We start from the raw sequence: 20,326 nt of genomic DNA on the forward strand, positions 1-20,326 counted from the left end.
CTGGTAGCTTTGGTTTAGTTTTTGCAAATTCTTTAAGCTTGTGTTTACATGTAAATGTTTTAATTTCGCCTTCATATTTGAGAGAGAGTTTTGCTGGATATATGATCCTTGACTGGCAGTTTTTCTCCTTCAGTGCTCTGTATATGTCATCCCATTGCCTTCTTGCCTACATGGTTTCTGCTGAGTAGTCTGAACTTATTGATTCTGCCTTGTAGGAGACCTTTCTTTTATCCCAGGCTGCTTTTAAAATTTTCTCTTTATCTTTGGTTTTGGCAAGTTTGATGATAATATGTCTTGATGTTTTTCTTTTTGGATCAATCTTAAATGGGTTTTGATGAGCATCTTGGATAGATATCCTTTCATTTTTCATGATATCAGTGAAATTTTCTGCCAACAGATCTTCAGCTATTGTCTGTGTATTTTCTGTTATCCCTCCCTGTTCTGGGACTCCAATCACACGCAAGTTATTCTTCTTGATAGAGTTCCACGTGATTCTTAGGGTTTCTTCATTTTTTTTAATTTTTTTATCCGATTATTGGTGTCAATTCCCTTGTCCTCCAGATCCCCCACCCTGCATTCCAATTGCTCGAGTCTGCTCCTCTGACTTCCTATTGAGTTGTCTAATTCTGTAATTTTACTGTTAATCTTTTCAATTTCTGAATGCTGTCTCTCTATGGAGTTTTGCAGCTTATTAATTTTTCCACTATGTTCTTGAGTAATCTTTTTGAGTTCTTCAACTGCTTTATCAGTGTGTTCCTTGGTGTTTTCTGTAGATTGCCTTATTTCATTTATGGGGTCATCCCTGATGTCTTGAAGCATTCTGTAAATTAGTTTTTTATATTCTGCATCTGACAATTCCAGGATTGTATCTTCATTTGGGAAAGATATTTGTTCTTTAATTTAGGGAGTTGTAGAAGCAACCATGGTCTCCGTCTTTATGTGGTTTGATATCAACTTCTGTCTCTGAGCCATCTATAAGATATTGTAATGATTTATTTTATATTTGCTCACTGAGTCTTGTTTTGTTTTCTTTCAATATAGGTAGATGGGCTACTAGATTGCGCTGTCTTGATTGTTGTAGCCTTTGAATCACTTATGTCCTATTACCAGCTGGTTTGGGCTGTTACCAGATATATAAGCCTAAGAGTCCATTCACTACTCTTGAGTAGAATCTGATTTTGGGTCAGCAAGTGTGTGGTGTGGACTGTCATCTTTTCACTCAGAGGAGTAGTGATGATAGTTGTGTGCACCAGATTCTAGTAGCAGCAGGGGGTCCCACTCTGGGGGAGTGCAGGATGCTGACAGGCTTCCCCCAAGTGCCGGTGAGGTAAGTGTGTCTCTGTTCCTAAAGCACTTTGGTGAGTGGGCTCTGCAGCTGCACCTTAGTCACCCAATGCATGTACCTCTACAGATTGGTAGGTGTCACTATCCTCAGACCCCTGTGGCAGGAGGCTAGGTTGTTTGGGTGGAGCTTCAGCCCTCAGTTCCCCGTTGTGTGTCAGTGAGGGCTCTGTTTAATAGGTAGAGATATCAGACCGGGGAAACTTGTCTTTCCAGTAGTCTGCTAAAACAATTACAGTCAGATCCCTATCAGAAGTGCCTTTGCAGTATAATAGCCACCTTGTTGCCTGTAGGGATGAAAGCCCAAGACTGTGGATCTCATAGGCTTGGCTGGAGCTGGTTCTGTATTTTTAGTCCAATTTCAGGAAGTCAGGGAAGGAGTTTTGGTCCCTGGGTTTTTTGTAGCTGCTTCTCTCAGGGCAGGAGAATGGGTTAGGAAAAGACAAAAACAAAAAAAAACTGCAGAGCACTTCACTCCCTGGCCCAGGAAATTCCAATGTTAATGAAGCCACCTGGGAAGGGGAGGGGAGGAATCAGATAGATAGGAGAGAGTAGCACCCAGGAATATAGACAAAGTTACTTATCTTGCTTGGTGAGGACTGTTTTATCTGAGATTCTCGAGGGGCGTGTAGCCTGTGTGCATTGGCTGCGTCGAGATTGCCCTCGAGGGTCAGGCCTGCATCCCGTGCTTGCGCTGTCTCAGAAGCTGTGGTCAGTTCCTCTGCTCCCAGTCCAAAGCCCAGTGCCAAGGTTCCCTGGCTGGAACTCTGCATTTCAGGCTCCAAAACCAGTCGCTGCCTCCTGGTAACTTCTCCTGCTGGTAGCTGCGTTGCTGCGCTGCCTGCGTGCACTGGCTGGGCTTCCCCCGAGGTCACTTCTGGGGGCTAGGGCTGCATCCCGTGTTTGCGCCATCTCGGGATGCCGTGCTCATCTCCCCTGCGCCCAATCCAAAGCCCAGCGCCAAGGTTCCACAGCTGGGACGCCGCACTCCAGGCTCCAAAACCAGTCGCTGCCTCCCGGTGACTTCTCCTGTCAGCCGCGTCGCTGTGCTGCCTGCGTACACCGCCTGGGCTTCCCCTGAGGTCACTTCTGGGGTTAGGGCTGCGTCCCGTGTTTGCGCCATCTCAGCATGCTGTGCTCAGCTCCCCTGAGCACAGCCCAAAGCCCAGCGTCAAGGTTTTCTGACTGGGATTCTGGCTCCAGGCTCTGAAAACAGTCATTGGTACCCTGTGGTTGTTCGTCCTCAGCCTCTGTCACTCATGTCAGCTCTTTAGATCTGTGTTTGATGGTTAGGGTTCATAGATTGTCATGTATGTGATCGATTCACTTGTTTTTCCGAGTCTTTGTCTGGATCCTGTTCTCAGTGGGAATGGTTTTCCCTCTCACTCCGTTTCAGTTGGTGTTGGCTGTTGGCTTTGTATAAATGCCCTTTATAATTTTTAGGAACTTCCCTTCTGTTTCTATTTTGCTAAGAGTTTTTATCATGAATAGGTGTTGGAGTTGTCAAATGCCTTTTCTGCATCAAATGAGAAGATCACGTAGTTTCTGTCTTTTGTTGTATTTATGTGATGGATTATACTGATTGTTTTTCTAACGTTGAACCATCCCTGTGTTTCTGGTATGAATCCCACTTTGTCATGGTGAATTACTTATTTTGATATGTTTTTGAATTCCATTGGCTAGAATTTTGCTGTGGATTTTTGCATCTAAGTTCATGAGTGATATTGGTGTGTAATTTTCTTTTTTTGTGGAGTATTTACCTGGTTTTGGTGTCAGAGTTATTCTGGCTTCATATGAGTTTGGGAGTACTCCATCCTTTTCTGTTCTCTGAAACACCTTTAGTAGTAGTGGTGTTAACTTTTCTCTCAAAGTTTGTTAGAATTCTCCAGTGAAGCTATCAGGGCCAGGGCTTTTCTTTTTTGGCCTTTTTTTGATTACTTTTGAAATCTCTTCTTTTGTTATGTGTTTATTTAGTTGTTCTGTATCTGTTTGTGTTAGTTTAGGTGGGTAGTGTGTTGCTAGAAATTTGTCCATTTCGTCTTAAAGTTTTCAGATTTGTTAGAGGACAGCTTTTCATTGTACTCTGTTATGATTCCTTTAATTTCAGTTAGGTCTGTTGTGGAACTGCCCATCTCATTTCTAATTTGAGTTATTTGCTTCATCTCCCATTTTTCTTTTGTCTGTCTGGCCAATGGTTTATTGTTTTTTTTTTAATCTTTTCAAAGAATCAGCCTTTTGGTCTTGTTTCATCTTTCAATTGTTTCTCTGTTTCATATAACTGTGCTCTAATTTTTATTATTTGCTTTCTTCTGGTTCCTCATGATTTCTTTGTTGTTCTGTTTCTATTTTTTGAAGTTGTAGGGATTATTCTTTGATTTTGGGCATTTCTTTTTTTGTATGTGTGTATTTATAGATATAAACTGACCTCTGAGTACTGCTTTCGCTGTGTCCGAAAGGTTCTGATAGGAAGTATATTCATTTTCGTTGAATTTTGTGATTTTTTAATTTTCTCCTTAATTTGTAGTATAATCCAATCATTTTTGAGTGAAGTTTAGTTCAGTTTCCATGTGTTCGATTTCTTTTCCCCGATATATCTGACAGACTTCTAGTTTAATGGCTTTATGATCAGATAAGATGCTTTGTAATATTTTGATGTTTTCGATTCTGTTAAGCTTGCTTTATGACCTAATATGTGGTCTATTCTAGAGAGTGTTCCATGTGCATTGGAAAAGAACGCATACTTGGCTGCTGCTGGGTGGAGTGTTCTGTATAGGTCTGTGAGGTCTGGTTGTTTAATTGTGGCATTTAACTCTTTGATGTATTTACTGAGCTCCTTTCTGGATATTCTGTACTTCACTCAAAGTGCTGTGTTGAAGTCTCCTGTTATTGTAGAGCTGTCTGTCTCACTAATCAGTGCTCTTAGAGTTTGTTTTATGTGTCTTGAAGTCCTGTCATTGGGTGCATAAATATTTAATATGGTAATATCCTCCTGGTGTATTGTCTGTTTAATCATTATATAGTTTCCTTCCTTGTCCTTTGTGGTAGATTTAAGTTTGAAGCTTGTTTTGTCAGAAGTTAGTATAGCCACTTAATGCCCTTTTTTGATTGTTGTTTGCTTGATATATATTTTTTCCATCCTTTGAATTTTAGTTCATTTGTGTTTTTAAGTCTAAGGTATGTCTCTTGTAGGCAGCATACACCGGGATCATGTTTTTTATCCATCCTGCAACTCTGCATTTATTGGTGCATTAGTGCATTTACATTCAGCGTGATCATAGATACGTGTGAGTTTAGTGCTGTCATTTCAGTGACTTTGTCCTGTGTTGTTGACAGTTTCATGTTTCCATTTACTTTTTTGTGCTGAGAAGTTTTTGTTTGAAATTGTGTGTTCCTCTTTTTTATTGTGGTTAAATTTGTTTTTGCTGAGTCTTTGTATTGTTTTTTTATTTTGAAGTGTAGGATTGCTAGTCTTCTTTGTGATTGCCTTAATATTTACCCTATATTTTTCTAAGTTGTATTTCCCTGTATCACCTTGATTTCCTCTCCATATGAAAGATCTTTGCCTACTTTATTTAGTCTCTGTTTATTGATTATTGTGGTCACCTTTTACATAATGACATCACTGATGCCCTGTTTTGAATTTTTTTTTCAAACCTTCATTTTTGTGATTCACCTGCCTGAGTTGGTATCTGGTTGCTGTGTTCTGTGTTCTAGTGTTGAGTTAATATCTGATATTTTAGATTTTCTAGCCAGAGATTGTAGTTTTGGTTTGGATTTTTGCAAATTCCGTGAGCTTCTGTTTATCTGTCAATGTCTTAATTTTACCTACGTGTTTGAGAGACAGTTTTGCTGGATATATGATTCTTGGCTGGCAGTTTTTCTCCTTCAGTGCTCTGTGTATGTTATCCAGTTGCCTTTTTGCTTGCATGGTTTCTGCTGAGTAGTCCGAACTTATTGATTCTCCTTTGTAGGTGACTTTTCGCTTAGCCCTGGCTGCTCTTAAAATTTTCTCTTTATCTTTTGTTTAGGCAAGTTTGATGATAATATTTGTTGGTGTCTTTCTTTTGGGATCTGCCTTGTATGGGGTTCGATGAGCACCTTGGATAGATATCCTGTCATCTGTCACAATGTCAGGGAAGTTTTCTGCCAACAAATCTTCAACAGTTCTATTTTCTGTTATCCCTCCCTGTTCCGGTATTCTAGTTACTCACAAGTTATTCTTCTTGACAGAGTCCTACATGATTCTTAGGGTTTCTTCATTTTTTACAATTCTTTTCTCTGATTTTTCTCATATATATCGGTGCCAAGTGGTTCATCTTTGATCTCACCAACTGTGAATTCCAGTTCCTCAATTTTGCTCCTCTGACTTTCTGTTGAGTTGTCTAAGTCTGTAATTTGATTGTTAATCTTCATAATTTTTGAATGCTGTCTCTGTGTGGATACTTGTAGCTTATTAAATTTTTCATTATGTTCTTGAGTACTCCTTTTAATTTTTTCAACTGCTTTACCTGTGTGTTCCTTAGCTTTTTCTGTGTGTTGCCTGATCTCGTTGCTGTTGTCTTGAACAGTTCTGTATATTAATCTTTTGTATTCTGCATCTGGTAATTCCAGGAATACAACTTTATCTGGGAGAGTCCTTGATTCTCTATTTTGGGAACTTGTTGAAGCAATCATGGTCTGCTTTTTTATGTGATTTGGTATCAACCGCTGTCTCTGAGCCATCTATAAATTATTGTATAAGTTTATTTTATGTTTGCTCACCGTGTGCTAATTTCCTGCTTTTTTTTGTTTTTATATACTGAAATAGACTACTAGAGTGAGCTACTTTGATTATTGGAGCCTTTCAATCACTAATGTCCAGTTACCAGATGGCTAGAGCTGTTTGTTATCAGGTATATAAGCCTAGGAGTCCATTCACTATTCATGTACAGATTCAGCTCAGATGTCCTGATAGTTGGTCACCTACTGTGTGGTATAGGCTCTCATCCACTATCTTAGAGAAGCAGTGGCAACTGCTATATGCACAGGTTTCTGGTAGCAGCAGGGGGTCACACTCTGAGGAAGGCAGGGTGCTGACAGACTTTCCGTACATGTGAGTGAGGAAGGAGTGCCTATGTTTTCTAGAGCATGCTAGTGGGTGCACTCTGCAGTGGTACCTTAGGCACCCAGTGCTTATATGTGTGAGGACTGCTATGAGCCACTTATCCTTGGAGCCATGTTGTCTAAAAAGTCCACTCTTAAATAACCATTATCTTTTAGGCAGCATATAGCTGAGTCATATTTTTTATCCATTTCTGCACCCACTTCCTTTTCACAGGAGCATTTAGTGAAAGGATGAAAAAATATTTCTTATGCAAATATACTTTATCCAAAAGACAGTAGAGGTGACAATCTTACTATCAAAGTAGACTTCAAGCCAGAACCTGTCTTAAGAGACAAACAAGGCTATTATATAATTATAAAAGTATCAATTCATCAAGAGGAAATAACAGTTATAAATAGATACATGTGTCTAATACCAAAGCACCCAAATACTTAAAGCGAAGATTGCAAAAACTGAAAGAAGAAATGGACACTTCAGCCATTATAGTGAGAGACTTCAATACACCACTTTCACTAATGCCCAGAACATTGAGAAACATCATCTGAAGACCTGAATGACATTATAAACCAACTAGGTGTGACAGACATACATAAACATTCTCCCAGCACGACAACAGTATAATACACATTCTTCTAAGTCACAAAGCAAGTCTCAGAATTTTTTAATTATATATTTTCTCTGACCACAATAGTAAGAAATCAGAAATTAACAGAAAGAATACTAGAAATTATGCAAATAGATGGAAACTAAACACATTGTTACCAGGTCTTTAAAGAAACTTCTTACCAGTGTCTTGAACTCCATTCCTTCTTTCATTTTGTCTGCTAATTTTTTTTTATTTAGCTGTTTTTTTTTGTTGCTGTTGAGAATATACACAGCAAAACATATACCAGTTCAGTTTCTGCATGTACAGTTTAGTGATATTTATTACATTCTTCAAGTTGTTGTTCAACCATTTTCACCTTTCTTTTCTGACTTGTTCTCCCCCATTAACATAAACTCACCGACAGTTAAAGTTCATATCTGATCTTTTGAGTTGCTGTTGTCAGTTTGATCCTTTACAGATAGGTCTTAAAAGAGCGTAGTGCTCAAGGTGGACTAGTTAAGCAATTTTTGTTTGGTTTTAAGAAGACTTTAGGGGTGTTTTTGGTTTTAAAAGTTAAAGATTATTTCAGAGCAGTAGTTTCAGGGGTTCGTTCAACCTCCATGACTTCAGAGGATATGAATTCCATGAGAACTTAAAATATTGTTCTGCATTTTTACCCTTTGGATCAGAATTCTTCTGTAGAATATTTTACCAGAAGTCCACTAATGGTAGCTGGACGTTGTTGGTTTTTGGTCTCAAGGTAAAGGAGGCAGTTATTCATTGAGGCAATTAACCACACATCCCAAATCCACCTCTTATTCCTGACTTTACTTTTTTTGTTGCTCCAGGCAAATAGACATCAATTGTTGTGCCTTGGATGGCTACTGGCAAGCTTCTAAGATGCCAGGCACCTTACCACAAACTAGGAGGCAGAAAAGAAGCACTAAAGACATTATTAGGCCAGTTAACTGAAATGTCATGTGAAATCGTGACCCTAAATCTTCAAAGCAAGGAACTGGATCCTGTGAGGTTTTTGATTGTTCATAAGCAGCCTGAGCTGCTACTGCTTAGGTATTTATTTGTTTTGTCATTATTGTAAATATATCTATCATATAACTTTTGCCGGTTCAACTTTTTCTAGGTGTACAACTTACTGACAGGATTTACAATAATTGACTGTGTGATTTTTCCACCACCATTAACTCCTCTTTTCCCCTCCCTTCTACTCCTGGTAACCACTAATAAACTTTGGCGTATAGATATTTGGCTTTTAATGTCTTTTTTTATAAGTGAGATCATATGATATTTGTCCTTTTGTGATTGACTTATTTCACTTAGCATAATGGCTTCAAGAGGAAGTCCTTGTGATGTGGTGGTTAAAGTATTTGGTTGCTATCCGAAAGGTCCATTGCTCGAACCCACCAGCCACTCTGCAGGGGAAAATGTAACAGCCTGTTTTGGTAAAGATTTTCAACCTTAGAAACCTTATGGGGCAGTTCTACTATGTCCTGCAGGGTTACTATGAGTCAGAAATGACGCATGGCAGTAGATTTGGTTTTAATGCTCTCAGGCTCCACCCATATTGTAGCATGTATCAGGACTTCATTTCTCCTACTGGTCGAGTAGTATTCCATTGCATGTATATACCATGTTTTGTTTATCCATCTGTTGAGGACATTTAGGTTGTTTCTACCTTTTGTCTATTGTGAATAGTGCTGCAGTGAACATTAATGTATAAGTCTCTGTTTGAGCTTCTGCTTTCAAGTCTTTTGGGTATGCTCCTAAGTGTAGAATCCTGGGTCACATGATGGTTCTATTTTTAGTTTTCTGAGGAGTAGGCCCAGTGTTCTTCCCAAGCCTGTCTTATTGTGGACTCCTACTGTCTTGCCTTTTTGTCCTTGTGTTTTAACAGGTGTCGCCCATTTTGTCTCAGATACTTGACTGAACTAAGATGCATGTTCCACACGTGTATTATTGTTTGTTTTATCAGTCTGTTTAATCTTTGGTTGAAAAGTAGACTTCAGGAGTGTCTTCAGTTCTGAGTTAGCAGAGTGTTCAGGAGCCGTAGTCTCAGGGTTTACTCCAGCCACTTTTTTTTGTTGTGAATTTTTCTCCTGCTCTGTCCAGAACCCTCAGTAGTGCTAGAGTGGTCAGTGGTGGTAGCTGGGCACCATCTAGTTCTTCTGGGCTCAGGCTGGTGAATGCTGTGTTTTATGTGGTGTTTTTGCCCTTTGGACAAATATTATCCTTGTGTCTTTCGTTTTCTTCATTCTCCTTTTGCTCCACATGTGGTGGGACCAAAAGATGTATTTTAGACGACCACTCTCAGGCTTTTAAGGCCCCAGGTGCTACTCACCAAAGTAGCACGAACAACATTTCTTTATAAACTGTGTTATGTCAGTTGAGCTATATGTTCCCTGAGACCACGGTCCCAAGCAATCAGCCCCATACTCATCCCTCAGGGAGTATGGATATGTCTGTTAACCCTCTATGACTTTGCCTTGGTCAAGTTGTGCCGACTTCCTCACTATTATGTACTGTCTTACCCTTCATTAAGGTTACTACTTATGTGTTGTCTAGTTAGTGTTTTTCCCTCCTTAACCCTGCACTTTGTCGTGACTATCAAAGATTGTTTCTTTCATGAGTTTTCGTAATAGTGGTCTCATACACTGTTTGTCCTTTTGTGACTGACTTAATTTCACTCAGCATAATGCCCTCGAGTTCCACCCATTTTGTGTGATGTTTTATAGATTCATCATTGTTCTCTACTGTTGCATACTATTCCATTATATGTATGTACCATAGTTTGTTTATCCATTCATCTATTGATGGGCACTTAGCCGTTTCTGTCTTTTTGCTATTGTGAATAATGCAGCAGTGAACATGGGTATGCATATGTTTATTCCTGTGATGGGTGTTATTTCTCTAGGATGTATCCCTAGGAGTGGGATTTCTGGATTGTATGGTATTTCTGTTTCTTGCTTTTGAGGGAATTGCCATATCCTTTTCCAAGGTGATTGTACCATTTTGCATTTCCACCAGCAGTGCATAAGAGTTTCAGTCTCCCTGCAGCCTATCTAACATATGTTATTTTCTGTTTTGTGCATGTGTGTGTGAGTAATGTTGAGGTAAGATGGTATCTCATTGTAGTTTTAATTTGATTTTTTAATGGCCAGTCATCGTGAGCATTTCCTCATGTGTCTGTTAGCCACCTCAGTGTCTTCTTTGTAGTATTTCTTCAGATCCTTTGCCCATTTTCAATTGGATTATCTGGTTTTTTTTGTTGTTCTTGTAGAGGTGTTAGATTTTCCTACAGATTTTAGAGATTAGAACTTTGTCACATATGTCATTGCCAAAATTTTTTTTCCAGTCTGTAAGTTCTCTTTTGATGAAGTCTTTTGATGAGCTTAAGTGTTTAATTTTTAGAAGATCTCACTTACCTAGCTTATCTTCTTGTGTTTGTATATTGTTAGTTATAGTTTGTGTTGTATTTAAGCCTTATGTTAGGGTCCCTGGCATTGATTGTATTTTTTCTTCCGTGATCTTTATAGATTTTAGGTTTTATATTTAGATGTTTGATCCAGTTTGAATTAGTTTTTTGTATATAGTGTGCAACATAGGCCCTTTTCATTTTTTTATAGGTGGACATCTAGTTGTGCCAGCACCATTTGTTAAAAAGACCCATCTTTTCCTCATTTAATGGACTTTCAGCCTTTGACAAAGATCAGCTGAGTGTAGGTAGGTGGATTTATACCTGGATTCTTGATTGTTTCATTGATCAGTGTGTCCGTTGTTGTACCAGTACCAGGCTGCTTTGACTGCCACAGCTGTATAGTAGGTTCTGAGGTCAAGTAGTGTGAGGCCTCCTAATTTGTTCTTCTTCAATAATGATTTACTTATTGTGGCCTTGTTTCTTTCCAGATAAAGTAAATATCATGGATTGAATTGTGTCCCCCCAAAATATGTGTCAACTTGGTTAAACCATGAGTCCCAAATTGTGTGGTTGTCCACCATTTTTTCATTGATGTAATTTTCATATGTGTTGTAAACGACAATCTCTGCCTGTGGCTAATGAGGCAAGGTTAGACTTTGTTAAAGAGCATTATTGTGGAATGTAACACCCTTACTCGGATCACATCTCTGATCCAGCGTAAAGAGAGCTTCCCTGGGGTAAAGAGAGTATACCTTACAAAAGATAAAAGGAGTGGAAGGGAGCAGAGTGTTGGGAACTTCATACCACCAGGAAACAAGAGCCAGGAGAATAACATGTCCTTTGGACCCAGGGTCCCTATGCTGAGAAGCTCCTTGACGGGCGAAGATTGTTGATAAGGAGTTTCCCCAGAGCCAGCAGACAGAGAAAGCCTTCCCCTGGAGGAGGTACCCTGAATTTGGACTTCTAGCCTCCTAGACTGTGAGAGGATAAACTTATGTTTGTTGAAGGCATCCACTTGTGGTATTTCTGTTACAGCAGCACTAGATGACTAAAACAGTTAATGATTAGTTTTTTCATCTCATTAAAGAATGTGTTGATATTTGGATTCAGATTGTACTGTATTTGTAGGTTGCTTTGGGTGGAATTGATATTTTCACAATGTTGAGTCTGTCTATTCATGAGCATGGTATGTTTTTCCATTTATGTAGGTCTCTTTCGGTTTGTTACTGTAGTGTTTTGTAGTTTTCTTTGTATAGGTCTTTTAGGTTCCTGGTTAGATTTACTCCTAAGTGTTTTATTTTTTTAGGGGCTAATGTAAATGGTATTGTTCTCCTGATTTCCTTTCCATAGTTCTCTTTATTTGTGCATAGGAGTCTCACTGATTTTTGTATGTTTATCTTACATCCTGCTGAATCTTTATCCAATAGCTCCAGTCGTTGTCTTTATGGTTCTGTATGTATAGTATCGTATCATCCACGGGCAGGGATAGTTTTACTTCTTCATCACCAATTTAGATGTCTTTTATTTCTTTTACTTGCCTTATTGCACTAGGGAGCCCTGGTGGTACAGTGGTTAAAGCAAGGAACTGCTAACTGAAAAGTTGATGGTTTGAAACTACCAATAGCTTAGGAGAAGAAAGATATGGCAGTCTGCTTCCACAGAGATTTACAGCCTTGAAAACACTCTGGTGTTTCTGTGAGTTGGAATTGACTTGATGGCAGTGGTTCAGGTTTCTTTTTTTTTTTTTTTTGGTTGTTGCTCTAGACAAGAATTCCAACACAGTGTTAAATAGGGAGTGGTGATAAACGGTGTCCTTGTCTTGTTCCAGTTCTCAGAAGGAGTATTTTCAGCATCTCTCCACTGAGAATGATAGTTCTTGGTTTTATATAAATGGTCTTTATTACTTGAGGATTTTCCCTTCTATTACTATTTTATTGAGAGTTTTAATGAGGAGTGGATGTTGGTCTTTATCAAATGCCGTTTCTGCGTCAATTGAGATGATTATGTGATTCTTTTATTTATGTGGTAGAATATGTTGATTGATTTTCTAACGTTGAACCATCATTGCATACCTGTTATGGATCCCACTTGGTGGTGGCGTATTATTTTTTTGAAATGATGCTGAATTCTGTTGGCTATAATTTTGTTGTAAATTTTTACATCTATAGTCACGAGAGATACTGGTCTGTAATTTTCATTGTTTCTAGTGTTTTTCCCTGGTTTTAGTATCAGAGTTGGCTTCATAGAATGAAATTGGAGTATTCCTTCCTTTTCTTTGTTCTAAAATAGTTTGAATATTACAGGTCTGAGCTATTCTGTGCATGTTTCATAGAATTCTCCAGTGAAGCCATCTGGGCCAAGACAATTTTTGTTGGCCAAGAGGTTTTTTTAATTTTTTAAGAATACCTTTTGAACCTCTTCTTTTATTATAGATGTGTTCAGACTTTCTACCTCAGTTTGCATTAGTTTAGGTAGGTAGTGTGTTTCTAGAAACTTGTCTGTTTCCTCTAGGCTTTCAAATTTGTTGCCATACAGTTTTTCACGGTACTGTGTTATGATCCTTTTAATTTTTGTTGGGCTTGTAATGTCCCCATTTCCTTTCTTACTTGGGCTTTTTCTGCTCCTGTCTTGTTGTTGTTGTGTTGTTTGTTTGTTTTGTTGTTAATTTGATCAATGGTTTGTCGATTTTGTTGATCCTTTGAAAGACCCAACTTTTGGTTTTGTTGATTCTTTCTATTGTTTTTGTATTCTCTATTTCATTTATTTCTGTTCTGATCTTTATTATCTTTTTTGTGATGGCTATGGGCTTCTTTTGCTGCTATCTGTCTATTTGCCTGAGTTGTAAAGCTAGCATTTTGATTTTATCCCTTTCATCTTTTTTTGGCGTATGCATCTATAGCTATAAATTGACTTCAGAGCCCTGCCTTTGCTGTGTCCCAGAGTTTTTGGAATGGTGTGTTTTCATTCTTATTTAAGTGTAGGAATTCTTTGATGCCAGCTTTGATTTCTTCTGTCACTCAGTGGTTTTAGGCAAGGTGTCACTCAGTTTCCATATTTTTTTCCTCTTGCTCTTCCTGTTAGTAATTTAGACTTTCATGACATTGTGATCAGAGAAGATGCTTTATATTATCTCAGTGTTTCAGTTTTGTTGAGGGTTGCATTGTGGCCTAAGGTATGGTCTGTTTTGTAGAATGATCCATATGTATTGGAAAAGAATGTATACTTTGTTGTTTTTGGATGGAGTGTTCCGTATATGTCTATGAGGTCAAATTGGTTGGTTGCGACATTTAGATCTTCCGTATCGTTGCTGAGTTTATTTCTAGATATTATGTTCTTTACTGAGAGTTGATATGTGGAAGTCTCCTACTATTATTGTGTAACTGTCATTTTTCTCTTCAGTACTGTTAGAATTTATCTATTTTGAAACCTTACCATTGAGTGCATAGATGATTATTTTGGTTATGTTATCATGGTAAATTATTGCTTTAATCATTATATAATGTCCTTCTTTGTCTGTTAGGTGGATTTTGCTTAGAGTCCATTTTATCTGAATTAACATCGCTAGTCCTCTTTTTTGGTTGCTGTTTGCTTTATAGTTTTCCATTGTTTGGATTTTAATCTATTTGTATCTTTGTTTCTAAGGTATGTTTATTATAGACAGCATATTGATGGGTCTTGTTTTTATTAACCATTCTGTCAGTCTCTCTTTACAGATGCATTTAAACCATTTATGTGCAGTGTGATTATTGATAGGTGTTTATTGCTGCAGTGCTTTTTTTGTGATCTTCTTGATTTCTTTGTTCATCTAACTCTTTCTTACTGAGTTGTTTTTATTTGTGGATTTTCTTTTTTGTTTTTGTGTTTACTGAGACTTAATGTTTTTTTCTTTATTTTGGTGAGCAGGTTTGTTGGATTTCTTTGTGGTTACCTTGAAATTTACCCCTATCCTTCTAAGTTTGAACTAGTCTTTTAATATTTGGTATTGCTTTGACTTCCTTTCCATTTGAAAGCTCTATACCTATACCGTGTTTTCTCTCTTTTATGCTCTGAAGTTGTTGTCATGCACAGATTGATGTCTCTGGTTTCCTGTTGTAAATCTTTTAGTTTTATCCTTGAGGGTTCATGTTATGGATTGAATTATGGACTTTCTTTTGGGGTCTATCCAGGTATCACTTGGGCTGGAGCCTTGATTCCCAGTACTGTGTGATTTTCCTGTATGTTGTAAACCCTGCCTTTATGATGTTAATGATGGAGGATGGGTAGCAGCTGTGTTCGCAAGGCAGGACTCAGCCTACAAGATTGGATTGTGTCTTGAGGCAATCTCTTGAGATATAAAAGAAAGAAGTGAGCAGAGACACAGGGGGACCTCATACCACCAAGAAAGAAGTATCAGGAGCAGAATATGTCCTTTGGACTTGGGGTCCCTGAGTTAAGAAGCTTCTAGTCGAGGGGCACATTGGTGAGAAGACTGACAGAGAGAAAATGTCTTCCCCTGGAGCTGATGCCCTGAGTTTGGAGTTTTAGCCTACCTTAATGTGAGGAAATAAATTTCCCTTTGTTAAAACCATCTACTTGTGGTATTTCTGTTACAACAGCATTAAATGACTAAGACAGTTTATTATCTAGGTTGGTATCTGGCTGATGCTGTCCTGTGTTCTAGATTCAAGTTGTTGTCTGATGGTGTTTCTCTAATGAAAGGATGCCTTTAATAATTCTTTTAAGTTTAGGTGGTTTTTACAAATTCCCTTAATTTTTGATTATCTGGAAATGTCCTAATTTTGCCAACATATTTGAGCAAGAGTTTTGCAGGGTGTTTTATTCTTGGATGGCAATTTTTTTTTTCTTTCAAGCTTTTATATATGTCCTCCCATTCCCTTGTTGCCTGAATGGTTTCTGCTGAGTAATCAGAGCTTAGTCTTATTGTTTTCCCTTTGTATGTGACTTTTCGTTTTTCTCAAGCTGCTTTCAAGATTTGTTCTTTGTGTTTGGTTTTGGCAAGTGTGATTATTATATGCCTTGGTGACTTTCTTTTGGGGTCTATCCAGGTGGGGATTGTTGGGCTTCTTGGTCGGTCAGCCTTTTATTTTTCATGTTGTTAGGGAAGTTTTCTGTTAGTAAATCTTCAGTGATTGCAAACGTTGCACTCTGTGGCATGTTCTATTTCTCTCCCTGTTCCTGAACTCCAACACACGGATTTTTGCCCTTGATTTTATCTCACATAGCTGTTAGATTTTCTTCATTCTTTCCTTAAAGTGGTGTTCCAAGGATTTGTCTTCAATTTTGCTGATCCTGTCTTCTGTTGTTTCAGATTTACTCCTTTAACCTTCTGTTATGTTGTTCATTGCTGATATTTTGTTTATCTTTTGGATTTCTATTTGCAGTTTTTATATGATTTCTAATTGTTTCTTTTTTCTTTATTGAACTTTAGATGAAGGATTACAGAACAAACTAATTTCTTATCAAACAGTACACACATAGTTGTCTGACATTGGTTTAACAACCCTACAACACGTGAACACTCTTCCTTCTCAACCCTGGGTTCGCTCTTACCCCCTTTCCTGTTCCCTCCTACCTTCCAGTCCCCACCCCAGGGCTGGTGCACCCCTTTAGCCTTATTTTATTCCATGGGCCTGTCTAATCTTTGGATGAAGGGTGAACCTCAGGAGTGACTTCATTACTGAGCTGAAGGGGTGTCTGGGGCCATACTCTCAGGGTTTCTCCAGTCTCTATCAGGCCACTAAGTCTGGTCTTTCTTTTTGAGTTAGAATTTTGTTCTGCATTTTTGTCTAGCTCTGTCTGAGACCTTCTATTGTGATCCCTGTCAAAGCAGTCAGTGGTGGTAGCCGGGCACCATCTAGGTGTACTGGACTCAGCCTGATGGAGGCCGTGGTAGAAGTGGTTCATTAGTCCTTTGGACTAATCTTTCCCTCCAGTCTTTAGTTTTCTTCGTTCTTCCTTGCGTCTGAACAGGCGAGACCAGTGGAGTATACTAAGTGGTTGCTCACAGGCTTTTAAGACCCCAGACATTACTCACCAAAGTAGAATGTGGAACATTTTCTTTATGAATTCTGTTATGCCAAATGAGCTAGACATTCCCTGAGACCATGGTTTCCACAGCTCTCAGCCCAGCAATTTGGTCCCTCAGGGAGTTTGGATGTGTCTGTGAAGCTACCATGGCCCTGCCTTGTACAGGCTGTGCTGGCTTCCCCAGTATTGTGCACTGTCTTACTCTTCACCAAAGTTACCACTTATCTATTAAGTGTTTTTCCATCCCTCACCCCTCCCCTTCCTTGTAACTATCAGAGATTGTATTTTTTGTATGTAAACCTTTTCATGGGTTTTTACTATAGTGGTCTCCTTCAGTATTGGCCCTTTTGTGATTGACTTATTTTACTCAGCATAATGCCCTCCAGATGCGTTCATAGTATGTGATGCTTCACAGATTCATCGTTGTCCTTTAGCGTTGTGTAATACTCCATTGTGTGTATGTACCATAGTTTGTTTATCCATTCATCTGTTAATGGACATCTAGGTTGTTGCCAACTTATTGCTATTGTGAACAATGCTGCAGCGAACATGGGTGTACATATATCTGTTCATGGGTGGAAAAGAGTGTGTACTTTGCAGCTGTTGGGCGGAGTGTTCTATGTATGTCTTTGATGTCAGGTTGGCTGATTGTGCTCTTTAGCTCTTTTGTATCTTCGTAGACTCTTTTTCTAGATGTTCTGTCCTTTACTGAGAGTGGTATGTTGAAATCTGTTACTGTTATTGTGGAACTATTAATTTGTATTTTCGGTGCTGTTAGAGTTTATGAATTTTGGAACCCTGTTGGGTGCGTGGATGTTTATCGTTGCTAAATCTTCATGATGGATCGTCCCTTTAATCATTATATACTGCCCTACTTTGACTTTTTTGTTGGATTTTATTTTAAAGTCTAACTTATCTGAGGTTAGTATTGCCACTATTGCTCTTTTTTGGTAGTTATTTGCGTGATGTATTTTTTGCATCCTTTGATTTTTAATAAATTTACATCTTTGTCTCTAAGGTGTGTCTCTTGTGGACAGCATATTGATGGGTCCTGTGTTTTTTTTTTTCAATCAACTCTCACACTCTGTGTCTCCTTATGAGTGCATTTAGGCCATTTACATTCAGTGTAATTATTGATAGGTGTGAGTTTATTGCTGTCATTTTGCACTACTTTTTTTTTTATGGTGTTAACATTTTCTTTGTCCCTCTTACTCTCCTGTGCTAAGTTCCTTTTCTTTGTGGATTTCTTTTTCATTTCTTTTGTTTTTATTGAGGCTTTATGTTTTACTTCTGTATTTTGATAAGTAGGTTTGCTGACTTTATTTGTAGTTACCTTGAAATTTGCCTTTATCTTCCTAGGTTTGAACCAGTATATTATTACTCGGTATCGCCCTGTCTTCCTCCCCATTAGAAAGTTCTGTACCTACACTGGTAATTCTCTCTTTCATTGTTCTAATGTTGTTGTCATTTACAGACTAACCTCTCTGGTTTGCCTTTGCAGTTGATTTGGTTTTGGATAGTCCTTGAGAGTTCATTCCCTAGATTGGTGTCTGGCTGGTACAATCATGCATCCTAGATTCAGGCTGTGATCTGATATTGCTTGTTCTCAGACTAAAGTACTCCTTTTAGTAATACTTGTAAGTTTGTTTTGGTTTTTACATAGTCCTTTAATTTCTGTTTATCTGGAACTGTCCTAATTTGATCCCCATATTTGAATGGAAGTTTTGCAGGATGCATTATTCTTGGTTGGCAGTTTCTTTCTTTGAAGGTTTTGTATATGTCATCCCATTGCCTTCTTGCCACCATGGTTTCTGTCGAATAATCAGAGCTTAGTCTTATTGTTTCTCCTCTGTGTGTGATGTTTTATTTTTCTCAAGCTGTTTGCAGAATTTTTTCTTTATCTTTGATTTTAGTGAGTGTGATTATGATATGCCTTGGTGTTTTTCCTTGAGGGTCTGCCATACATGGGGTTCACTGAGCTTCTTGGATGGTCAGCGTCTCATCATTTGTGATACATGGGAAGTTTTCTGTCAGCAGTTCTTCAGTGATCCTCTCTGTGTTTTCTGTTTTCTCTCCCTGTTCTGGAACTCTGATCACTTGTAGATTTTTGTTTTTGATTTCTGCTTTTTGCTTCAAATCTTGGATTGCTCTGAATATTAGAGATTTGAATTCCCTGTCAGGTAGTTCTGGTGCCTTTTCTTCCACTGGAAAGTCATCTGATGTTTTATTTTAGATGCCTACTGGAACCATCCTATCCTGTTTTTTTATGTTTTGATATTGTCTCCTGTCTTCAGGACATTTGGTAGTTATTTTCTTCGTTTCTTGACTGTAGATTTGTTTGTTTCATCCTGTTTTTTTATTTGATTTGTTTTTGTCTCAGCAGGTGGGCTGTGGGTTCTTTGTTGTTTGCTCATCTGTAGTCACGAGACTTTTCCCTTCCTTGTCCCAATGGACAGGGCCAGTAAGTCAGCTGTGGTACAGCAGGGAAGGTACATCTGAAGGGGAGGGGCTGGGATGGGTTGTTTGTGGCATGTACTAGGGCTGACAGGGTAGGCCAGGAATCAGTGCAGGGCAGGTTCTGGTAGGCCGTGCCTCTGCTGCTCAGGGGTATGATGTTCAGTGCATGGTGCACGTAGGTAGGGAAGAGGGAAGAAGTAGTGATGTGTGGAGTTAATAGGGTTTTGGGAAAGAGGAGAGAGGAACAGGATCCAAAAACAAGCAATAAAACACAGAAAAAAAAGAACGTGAAGGGAGCTTGCCGTTAGAGGGGAGAGATGAGAAACCGAGAATTGGAGAAAAGCAAGAAGGGTAAAAGAAAGAAAAAAACTTAAAAAAGAAAGAAAAGCACCAGGAGTCCTGTAGTCCCACCAGCGGGGCAGCTGAGAACTGGAAAAGTTGCTCGCACACTGCTCAGTAGAGCCTTGCTAGAGGGGGTATGGATGTTACACAGCAGCAGGTGTTGAGGAGATAGGAAAAGAATGTAATTGTAGAGAGACGAGAACTGAGAAATGGAGAACGACAGAAAGGGAATAAAAGAGAGAAAATTAAAAAAAAAAAAAAAAAAAGGAATGTCCCCCAGAGATCCTACCTATATGGCTGCGTAGCTGGGGACTAACCCCTAAGTCGCATAGTGCAGCCCGGCTAGAAGGGGCTCCCAAGCAGCGAAAAGAAAGAGAAAACAAACAGAAGAAAGCCAACAAGGCAGGAAAAAAAAAAAGCCCCAGGGATCCCACCAGTGTGGTGTTGAGGGCCAGGGGAGTGGTTCCCTAGTTGAGCATGGCTTCACAGCGTTTCAAGAAGAAGCAAAGCTGGCACACAGAGCCAGGTGTTCCAGAGAAAGGAGGGGGAGGAGGTAGGAGGCACAGAAGAAACAAAAGGTATGGAAAGAACCAGCACCAGCTCAGGGGCCTGGCCTGTGTGGGCAGGGCAAATCCAAAAAGCCTGTGGCCAAAGCAGCTGCTTCCAGGCCAAGAGACTCCTGCTGGTGGGAAGCAGAGGAAGGGGAAGAGGGGGTGGGGACCGGTCCTAGGAAAGTGTAACATCTTGTTACTGGGTGCGCTGTCTCTTGCTGGGAACTTCTTGAAGCTACTTTTCTGTACTCCTTCTCTGCCAATCTCTGACGTGGGTGAGGCAAATCCAAGCAGCACGGACACTGGACTTCCAGCCAGCCGAGCTACAACAGCCAGCCAGGAAGCTTGGAGGTAGAGCAGCAGGGAGAGAATGGGGGGTGGCAAAGTGTTTATCACTGGTTACCACGTGCTCTGTCTCCTGTTGGGAGTTCCACAAAGCTGCTTTCCTGTGCTCCCTTTATGCCGATCCCCAACAGGAATCTAAG

This window comes from Loxodonta africana, chromosome Y, assembly GCF_030014295.1.
Source record: "Loxodonta africana isolate mLoxAfr1 chromosome Y, mLoxAfr1.hap2, whole genome shotgun sequence".
NCBI classification, from domain to species: domain Eukaryota; kingdom Metazoa; phylum Chordata; class Mammalia; order Proboscidea; family Elephantidae; genus Loxodonta; species Loxodonta africana.